Source organism: Amblyomma americanum, chromosome 11 (assembly GCF_052857255.1).
Source record: "Amblyomma americanum isolate KBUSLIRL-KWMA chromosome 11, ASM5285725v1, whole genome shotgun sequence".
Lineage (NCBI taxonomy): Eukaryota > Metazoa > Arthropoda > Arachnida > Ixodida > Ixodidae > Amblyomma > Amblyomma americanum.
This window is the reverse complement of record NC_135507.1, coordinates 101,142,325-101,152,895: the sequence shown is the minus strand read 5'-3', so window position 1 is coordinate 101,152,895 and position 10,571 is coordinate 101,142,325. Positions and strand designations below refer to the sequence as shown.

General features: G+C 46.2%; 1 pseudogene; it reads left to right on the top strand.

Moving 5' to 3' along the window:
• Positions 1 to 5,229: 5,229 nt before the first annotated feature.
• Positions 5,230 to 6,245, top strand: LOC144110354 (programmed cell death protein 6 pseudogene; annotated as a pseudogene).
• Positions 6,246 to 10,571: the final 4,326 nt, after the last annotated feature.

Sequence of the window (10,571 nt, the reverse complement as noted above, 5' to 3'; positions counted from 1 at the left end):
TGTAGGTGAGGGTACGGTTCAGACGTTCAGTGAGGCCGTTCGTCTGCGGATGGTAGGCCGTGGCGAATTGATGACGGACGGAGCAGGAGCGGAGGAGTTCGGCGACCACTTTGGAAAGTACCCCGCACCTCCACCAAATGATACGTGGCGGCTAGAAGCAGCAGTAGAAAGAGCAGAGGTAACCTGCTACGCAAGGAACCGATGGCGTGGAGTAGACTCTCAGCACACAAGCGCGCACCTCAGCGTCGTCTTCGTTACCAACCACTACGTCGTCCTCCCAGCGTCCGTAGCAATATGTTGAAGGAATACGAAGAAAGGGGTCCCGTACGGTACGCCCTTAAGGTAGCATGCTCGGTAGTGGCCGAGAATACAGATCATGTAGCCGAGATGCCCCCGTGCAGTGGGAAGAAAAACGCAGGAGGGGATGAGGTACTGAAGAAGCCCAATTTGAATGCAGACAGAGGATTACAGCTCCACTCCAAATCAAGAGGGAGACGTTTTCGGATGGGCCAGGCAAAACGGAGGTCATATGTTGCAAATTAGACTTGTGTACAGATAGAGCTAACTGAACAGCTCTAGGTATCTCTGGGATGTATCTTGTTGTTGTTGTTGTGTTAATGCATCTCTGGGATTTATTTTGTTGTTGCTATTGTTGGTGTTATGTGATTATTCAAGGAAGTGTGTCGTGGACACGAACAGGTTTATTAAGGATTCTGTGCGGACAGTGGCAGTGGTGCGTTTATGTTCTGAGAACGCAATTTGGTGTGCTGTGTTAGTGGCGTGCTTTTGGGGTGTGATGTACATCTGCGGGGTAGTGTGTGCTGGGTCCAGAATCGCCACAGAAGATAGTCGGTTGGCTGGATGGCTTGGAGATGAGGGTGACGTGAGCAGTTTTTCATGGAAAAACTCTTGAGAGAGGGGGCCCTTGTCACATATATTAAGGAGCCAAAATTAAATTTTAAAGGAAAAATGTGTGAAGAAGACGCGAATTAACCGAATAAAGACGAGGAAGAAGAAGCATTCGTTGAGGTGGAGAGAGATGTTTGGTGGAGAAGCATTCGGTGAGGTGGAGAAGAGAAGAAGACGACGACAAGGCTTACGTGGACTAACACCGAGACTATAAAAGGGCGAGCGAGAGCGAGGCTCAGGGGGGCACAGAAGAGAAGCGGAGGCTCCGGCGGGTCAGGGACCCTTTGGCTGGAGGAGAGCGACGCCGGCTACTGCTCCGGTGAGCTCGCGTTCTACGACTCCGCATCGTGGACTCAATGTCGTGCCTGAGCCCGTTCCGGGGAGTCAACAGAGGACGCTACCACCTGCTACGGCGAGGGGTGTCTCCAGCGCTGTTGCCACCCATCCGGGTGGTGCCCCCAACGCCAACAATGCCGGCATCATCTCCACGGGCGCTTGGACGTGGAGCTTGGACAACGCAGCCAGCGACGCCAGCCCGAGCACGTCGAACACCGCCAGCGACGCCAGCCCAAGCACGGCGAACGCCGCCTCGACGCCGCCTACTGATCCATACAACGCCGCAGCCACACCAAACCAACCGTGAGCACGAACGCCGACCGCTAATTGTAGAACACTAGTAGTAGACGCTAGTAGCAGTGTGCCCGGGTCGTGTGTATTTATAGTCTCTGTGCTTTGTGTTAGTTTTGTTAGTTTTGTGTTCTAGTGTGTGTGCCACGTAGGGTGTATTAAATGTGTGTTTGTGTGGGTACACCTGTCGCCTAGTCCATTCTTTCGGTCCGAGTGTTCTCCGGAGAGATCCGTGACAATGGTACACCGAAGCACCTCATCATCATCATCGCCTCCAACCTCCCCACTGACCACTGCAGGACAAAGGCATCTCCCATATATCTTTATTTATTGATATAAATATTATTATATTAAATATTCCCTCAAGCTTCCTGATCTTATACTCCCACCTAACTTTCTGCCGCCCCCTGCTACGCTTGCCTTCTCTTGGAGTTTACTCCGTGACCCTTAAAGGGACATCGAGGAGATACTGAAGTTGGCTTGTGTCGATAGAATACCAGCTCCTAAACACAACAACTCCACTCTTTCTGAGAGCAAAGCTCTTTTAAGGTAGAAAAGAGCAAGAACTAAAATACAGGTATCGCCGCCACAGGCCAATCTAGCAAGTACTAGCGTGGGGATGAAATACGAGAAAAGAAAGTTGCATGGCGGTTACGTGTTTCATCGATATTGAAGTACGTCAGTTTTGTTTTGGAACCACTAGTGCAGTTCTATCACACGAGAAAGACGGAAATGACTATTTTTACTCATCCATTCGCTACACCTCTGTCGTGACGGTGCCTTCGGCGGCGACAGCGACGCTGCCAACTCCTCGGCCCTAGGACCTTTTTGCCAGACCCACCGCCTCAGCCCTTGAAAACATTGCACGCTGTGTGGGGTTGAGGTCGCTGAATGCAGGCCGCTGTTGTCGTTGTCGGAATCGGGAACGGGGTACATCGTAACGTTGGTGCAAGCATAAACGAAGCGACCACGGCTCATAGAGGCCTTCAACGTCCAGCCTAGAGTAGTTTCCATTTCGGCTGCTGCGAGAGCGCAGCGCTCGCTGCCAGCAATCATGGAGTGGTCGTTTCTGTTTCCACCGCTTTAGGTCACCGTTCTCCTACTTTGGCATCAGAGAGTCTCGAGTTTGAATCGTAGCGGCAGGATAAAGTTTTTCAATTTCGAATCCAAATCTCTTAGGAATAAATGCACCTTTCGCTGCCGGACAAGGGCAACAAAGCCACAAAATGCCGAACATTTGACAGAATTATTTGTTTTTTATAGCGTTATTTATTGCCTCTGGGCCTATGGGGAGTTGGGAAGAAAAGAGAAAGAAAAGAATGGGGTGGGTGTTAAATGAAGAAAAGGTGGGCCGATCTAATGAAGGCGAGGAGGGAGCGATGATGCGGCCCCTGCGTCCAAGCAATATATGAGGACGGGTTGTCCGGCTGGAGACCCGCTGCTGCCAGCTGGCGAATTCTGGTTGGTTTCAGCGCCGGGAAAACCCACAACAAGTGGTGAATGTCAGCCTCAGTATTAAGCCGTGTATGATTCCTGACCTGCTTTCTCCTCTTCCTGGCTCTTAGTGTTACACCTGTCATTTTTGTTCCCGCACCTCCTTGCCCTTTCCTTAACTTAGTTGAGCTCTTTTCGTTAGCGTCCACGTTTCTGGCCCATAGGTGAGTACCGGTAAGATACAGCCGTTATATAATTTCATCTTGAGCGATACCAGTAAACTGCTTTTCATGAGCAGAGTGAACCTTCCAAACGCGCTCCACCGCATTCTTATTCATGTAGTTATATCACCCTCGTTATCCGGATATGTGGTCGGCACCTGCCCGAAGCACTTCATTAAACAGTCATTTTAAATTTTAATTAGTAAATTTTAAAATCAATTAAATTTTATAAGGTAATTAAATAGTAATAGTAATTCATAAACGAATTCGTGGCACAGTCCTGTGACCTAGCCAAAGGCACAAAACCAGAAAAGTGTCTTTGTCACTGTTTCAAGTGAAGTTCGCATCCCTGGAGAAGTTGTTGGAGAAGGCGAGAAGACTTCCTCTTATTTCCTAGGTTCCGACGCAGGTAAACAATGTGCAGAAATCTGTGTGGAACCTGGGCTTAATCTGTGTGGAACCTTAAACGCATTAGAGAACCCGTGAATAACTAAGCATGCAGTGACCAGCATTTTTATATTTACCTTTCTTTTTTTCATACATGTTATGTATAATGGTGCGCATGTGGTGGTACTTTGATCAAGGGTATTTATCTGTGTGTTTCCTGCGATTAAAATCAGCTGCAAGTCCAGCGTCGTCCTGGGTTCCTCCCTGCGCGTCCTTCCGCTGGTTTATTTTTCCTTAGAACTAAGGCCGTATCGTTTCCATGGAAGCCTATATGAGGCAACCTACTGAAAAAATATTGAACATCCGCTGCTGTTGTTGCTCCACCAAATACAGCGAGCTGAGGCATAACCTTTGGGAGGGGAACCTTACTCTAATCTTTGAAGTGCCGATTACGAGGCCCTCAGAATTGCCACAGGTTGGGCCGACAAAGACCTAAGTTTTGTAAGGTCGTCTCAATGGCAACGCTCTAGGCCACCGTGGTTGGCACAACAGCACCACTGTGTGTACAAGAACAAAAAAGCACACAAGAACGTATAAAATGCCAATATTTTATTAGTGTAACACACCGAGATATCAAATACACGGCATCCGTTATAAAATTTGTCAGAATAATTTGATTGCTGCGAAGAGAAAAAAAAAGACATCCAGTTATCTACGCTCTTTGAGCCATTCCTTGTTGTTTTCTTTGTATTTCGCAATTGAAACGTCTTGCTGTCAGCAAACATGTTTGTCGTTTCTTTCTTGTCTCCATGTTAGTCAGAGTGCTGTGGCGCACAGTTGAAATGGCAGACAACCACGGTGAGGGAGCGGCTCAAAATCGGCAGGCGAAATTCTTCGTCCTCAGTGGAGCCGCGAAAGAAAAATCGCTATACAGAAGACTACAATACTTTTTCGCATCAGCTAGACTGCCAGAAGTCATCATGTGTACTTTGCTACTTTACTACATTTTTTTTTCATAGAATCATCCTGTGGTGAATTTTTTCCCCTTTTTGTCTTTATATTAGCGAGTGGTGTGTGAGAGTGTTTTTTGCTGTACCATTCCTTTGAATAGGCAGCAACGGTATAGACCTATATTATTGTTCTGCTGTGAGTGAATGTGTGCATAGATGATGACTCCGAGAGTGGAATATGTACTATTATAAGATACCGTGAGCATAGCATAGCAGATCTGACAGGTTTTAGGTCGTTGTTAACATATATGTGACGCCACGGTGGAACAATTTCCGGCAGACTAAGCAAGGCTAATCCCACCTGTAGCATACAACAACTCAACTCAACTCAACTTGAACTATACTAGTAAGCAAAGCACGTCTTCTTTCTTTCATGGTGCACAATAAACAACACAGGAAACCTCTACTTCGCAGTTGCTCCCAACATTTATCTAAAACAATCTACCAGAGGAAATTTTATCCAAGATTCATAAGTTAACTTTTCTTTAAAAGGAAAATAAACAAACTACTATTCTTCGCATAGATACGTAAAAATACAGAGCATGCCAGTTGTTGTTGTTGACCTCACACAATGGCACATACCCACAAGGGGGATTGTAGCATTCGAGGCACATCACTTCTTTTTCTCTGGCGCGTGCAGTGTCGCCAGTACGCATCCGCCATTACTGCGAGCAGGGCTTTTCTGGCTGTTGGGCATTCGCTGCGCTCAACGCCACTATGCCTTCCTAGCAAGACTGGACAGCGGACGGGCGGCATCACGCATCATTGTGTACTCCTTACGAATACAAGGTGCAGTATGTACGGGCAGTCCCAGTACGGCCAGTCCCAGGGCGGCCAGTCCCAGTACGGCCAGTACCAGTACGGCCAGTCTCAGCAGCAGGGTCCCAGAGCGGACACCAACCAGCTCCGGGGAATATTCAACAACCTCGACAAGAACCGAAGCGGTAAGATAAACGCGACGGAACTGCAGAGCGCCTTGTCCAACGGAACCTGGAAGCCATTCAATCCGGATACCGTACGCTTGATGATAAACATTTTCGACCGCAACCGAACTGGTTCAATCACCTTTGACGAATTTGTTTCACTCTGGAACTACATCAATGACTGGCTCAAGTGCTTTCAAAACTTCGACAAGGACCGCTCTAATAGCATCGACAAACGTGAATTGCGTGACGCCCTGAGCAGCTTCGGCTACCGACTGAGCGAGCAAACCCTCGACTCCATGCTCATGAAGTACGACAAGGATCGGAAAGGCTCAATAAACTTTGACGACTACGTCCTGTGCTGCATTAACCTGCAGACACTGACGACGGCTTTCCAGACCCATGACACTGACAGAGATGGCTTCATCACCCTTGGCTACGAAGACTTCTTGAAGCTAGGACTCAGCCTCAACCTGTGATCGTCGCTGGCCTGCCAGGACGAAGTGCTTGCCTCTAATTCGTTGTATCCAGCGGTTCTTCGGAACTGTAGGAAGTTTCCCGTGGTACTTGTACGTGCCGCTTGGCTGAGCTACAGCTCAGTCAAGAACTTTCACACTCATTCTGTGTCCAACATTTTCTGTCATGAATTTGTTTGCGCAGACACCAGGGCAGTATCGCTTCTTTTCATGAAACGATGTGCGTGGTGCGTGGAAGCTGTAAAAGAAGAAAAGAACCCGAATAAATCTGCAGCTGCAGAAAAAAAATATTGTGGACTTGGGCATGTAATAGAGGCCGTTGGGTCAGTGAGAAATTACGACCGCATTTGTTTACCATTCGATCGATTTGTCTTCTCGCTTTTATCAAATTTATTTTTGATTGCCTCGGTCTCAGGTCATAGTAGCCTACATTAAGCCGCTCTTCCGGTATTTATGATTCCTCTTTGTGAGAGAACCTGCTTAAAGTTGATTAACTCATTTAAAAATGAATATAGCCCTTGTGGTCGACAGAATATCAAATAGGAAAAAAATATTTGCCGTGATTTTAAGATCACTTGATCTACAAAGAGAGTAGCGCGCGTCAAAGCAGCTTTAAGACGGCGCTTTTGTGTAATCCTGCAAACAAATCCAGAAGGGACGGCTATGATTCACATGAGAGTTGCACATCTTGCACTTCACGTTCTTGAAACGTAAGGCGTTGGCTTTCCATGTCGATGTGCGTCTTAATGGGCTTCCCGTTCAGGGTGGCATCCATAAAATATTCTGGTTTGGCACCTCACCACAAAATCAAATGCTGCTCTGTTGCATTCAGATCGCTTTTCTCGTTACGTCAGTGATTGTCGACGGTTTTGCACAAAGCAGTCTTCCATCTCGTGACCTCATTGTCAGCATATATGCACCTCGGAGTTCACTGACGCTTTGCGCTGACGCCGAGGAACACTCGCATGCAAAGGATTTAACAGAAATGGACTCGCCTTTTTATTTTAGTGTGCTTCAGTCGTGGAGCCCTTCGTGGTTTGTTGTTGTGTCTGACTTGTCGTGAACGGTGACTAGCGCTGGTTGATACCGCGTCTTGACTACGGCTTGCTTCATAACGTCCACTGGTTTGTACAGTCGCTTTATGCACTTAACACCCAGGCCAGCATGACCTCCGAGTCTGAGGTGTCGCAGTAATCTCATCCTTAAGTCTAGTGATCATCTTGGTAGCGGTAGCGTGGAGAATGCGGCAAGTGGGTAGTGCATGATTTCAGAACCAGCCCTAAAAACGACACCAGGGAAGAGCTGTGTGTGTCCCGTTGTTCGTCTTGCGTGCGCTCACTTGCACTGGTTCTGCAGTTCAGCTATGAGACACCGGCTGCTTATCGACAGATCGTTCTAGGCATGTACACCAAGAAGCCCTTTCATTGTCAGCAATCTTTACTAACGTGCGGAGTTTCATTTCAAAGCGCGACATTGTTCCCCATATCGCCACTTCATCTGCCAGTAACATACTAGTCTTGACAGAAACCTGGCTTAACAGCGATATTTCCGATAATGAAGTGCTTGCTGACTTGCTTAATTTCTGTGTTTTTCGCAAAGATCGCCCAGATCGAAGGGGAGGAGGGGTACTGACTGCCACCGCTCGAGACCTATCATGCTCAGCCATTAACCTTTCATCAGATATAAAAATAATATGGGTTTTATGCCACGCTTCACCTAAATCAGTTGTGATCGGCGTTTGCTACAGGCCTCCTAACAGCCCAGATTTCCCTCGAAAACTTAATAACGCATTGAATGAAATTAAAGCTAAACACCCTAACACATGCACTTTCCTATTCGGAGACTTCAATTTTCCGAGTATCAACTGGAATAGTCTAACCGCTACAGGTAACAAGGATGCTAATGAATTTCTAGACGTTTGCCTTAATTTTAATCTCATTCAAACTGTATCTGAGCCAGCTCGTATAACCGAAGACTGCGCAAATATTCTAGATCTATTATTAACGGATAACCCTGAATGCGTTCATTCTACCACGTATCTACCAGGCGTCAGCGATCATCACGTCATACATGCTGGCTTCACGATTAAACCATCCTTACGCGCAAGAATTAAAAGAACTATCCGATTATACGATAAAGGAAACTATACAGCAATAAATAATGAACTTCGCTCATTTTCGCCAGCATTTCAATCTAACTTTAATCAAAGATCCATTCATGATAACTGGTCCTTGTTTAAGAGGAAAATCGACGATTTGGTCGACAGGTTTATTCCGAACATAAATATAAGAACTAACCCTCAAAACCCATGGTTCACAAATACACTCAGACGCCTTGAAAATAAAAAGAAGCGTCTTTTTCGATCGGCCAAGTTGCTTCCTAGTCAGAATGCTTGGAACAAATATTACGCAGCCGAAAAAACCGTACTTATCAAGCATTCGAGAAGCCAAGCGCACCTTTTTCAACTCCGATCTGCCTAAAATGTTGTCAACTAACCCCCGTAGGTTTGGGCAAGTCATTAACCCCCAGCACACACGCACTATTTCCCTCACCGTTGGTTCGGGTGAAACAGTATGCGAAACAGAAGGCGCCAATATGTTCAACGCAGCCTTTTCTTCCGTGTTTACTAATGAAACAGATCCGACATTTCCTCCAAACGCCCCAGTTATTCAAGATACTAGGCCTTCTCTTAAATTTTCTTCAGCAGGAATTTCGTCACTAATGAAAAACATTAAACTTTCATCCTCTGCAGGAACTGACAATATCAACGCTAATATGCTGATTAATACAAAAGATATATGTTCATCTCTGTTGTGCTTGTTATTCGCTATGTCCCTCTTCACAGGTCAACTGCCCATAGACTGGAAAATTGGGAAGGTCGTTCCAGTCTACAAATCAGGTAACAAGAACTCGCCACTTAATTACCATCCCATCTCTCTAACTAGTATTCCCTGCAAAATCATGGAACACGTCATCTATACCCATGTCATGGTATTCCTTGATTCGAACAACTTTTTTCAACCTGCTCAGCACGGGTTTCGTCGGGGTTATTCCTGCGAGATCCAACTTGCTACGTTCATTCACTATCTGCATGCTTATCTTGATTGTAATCTACAGACTGACATCGTATTTTTAGATTTTGCACAAGCCTTTGATAAAGTACCCCATAAACGCCTCCTGATAAAACTTTCCCAATTAAATTTACATCCCCATATTTTGAAGTGGATTGAAGAGTTTTTAACTAATTGTTCGCAGTTTGTCTCCGTTAACAATAAGAACTCACTCCTAGTAACGTCGGGCGTTCCACAGGGATCTGTGCTTGGCCCACTACTGTTTCTCGTGTACATTAATGATCTGCCTTCAAACGTAACATCTAACATACGCATGTTCGCTGACGACTGTGTACTTTATCGTGCTATTCTCACCACTGCTGACCAATCTTCTCTTCAAAATAATCTCAATGCTGTTCAGGAGTGGTGTAATCAGTGGCTAATGGAACTTAAGCCACGTAAATGTAATCTTTTGTCCATCAGCCGCCGCCGCAATCCTCTAATTTTCTCTTACGAAATATCAGAAGTTCCCGTACAACTAGTTCAGTCATACAAGTACCTAGGCATAACAATTTCTAGCGATCTTTCTTGGAGCTTGCTTGTTACTAACATAATATCATCAAGCAAACAAACAACGCGCTAGGTTTCCTCAAGCGCCATCTTCACCATGCTCCAAAACATGTCAAGTTATTAGCTTACAAATGATTCGTCAGGTCCAAACTAGAATTTTCATCGCCCATTTGGAATCCTCATCAAGCTTACCTCATCACTGCCCTCGAATCTGTTCAAAATCGCGCTGCTCGCTTCATTCATTCATCTTACTCTTATGACATCAGCGTTTCCTCCTTAAAAACAGCATCCGGATTATCACCCTTATCGCTCCGCCGTCGCATTGCCAACCTGTCTTTATTTCACAAATTCTTCCACAGCCGTATGCACATCGCACCTTATATTTTTCCCCCAGCACGCATATCTCATCGCACCAGCCATCACCTTCAAGTTGCCCGTCCACGCTCACGCACCGTCACTTTTTCTAATTCCTTCTTTCCTCGTGCAGCCGCAGACTGGAACGGCCTTCCAAACAACGTTGCCATCATCACTTGCCCAAGTCGTTTCGCTGAAAGTGTAAAAACTTTTCTGTTATTGTGAATCTGTGATTTTAATTGGTGCCAGCATCCGGATTATCACCCTTATCGCTCCGCCGTCGCATTGCCAACCTGTCTTTATTTCACAAATTCTTCCACAGCCGTATGCACATCGCACCTTATATTTTTCCCCCAGCACGCATATCTCATCGCACCAGCCATCACCTTCAAGTTGCCCGTCCACGCTCACGCACCGTCACTTTTTCTAATTCCTTCTTTCCTCGTGCAGCCGCAGACTGGAACGGCCTTCCAAACAACGTTGCCATCATCACTTGCCCAAGTCGTTTCGCTGAAAGTGTAAAAACTTTCCTGTTATTGTGAATCTGTGATTTTAATTGGTGCCAGCATCCGGATTATCACCCTTATCGCTCCGCCGTCGCATTGCCAAC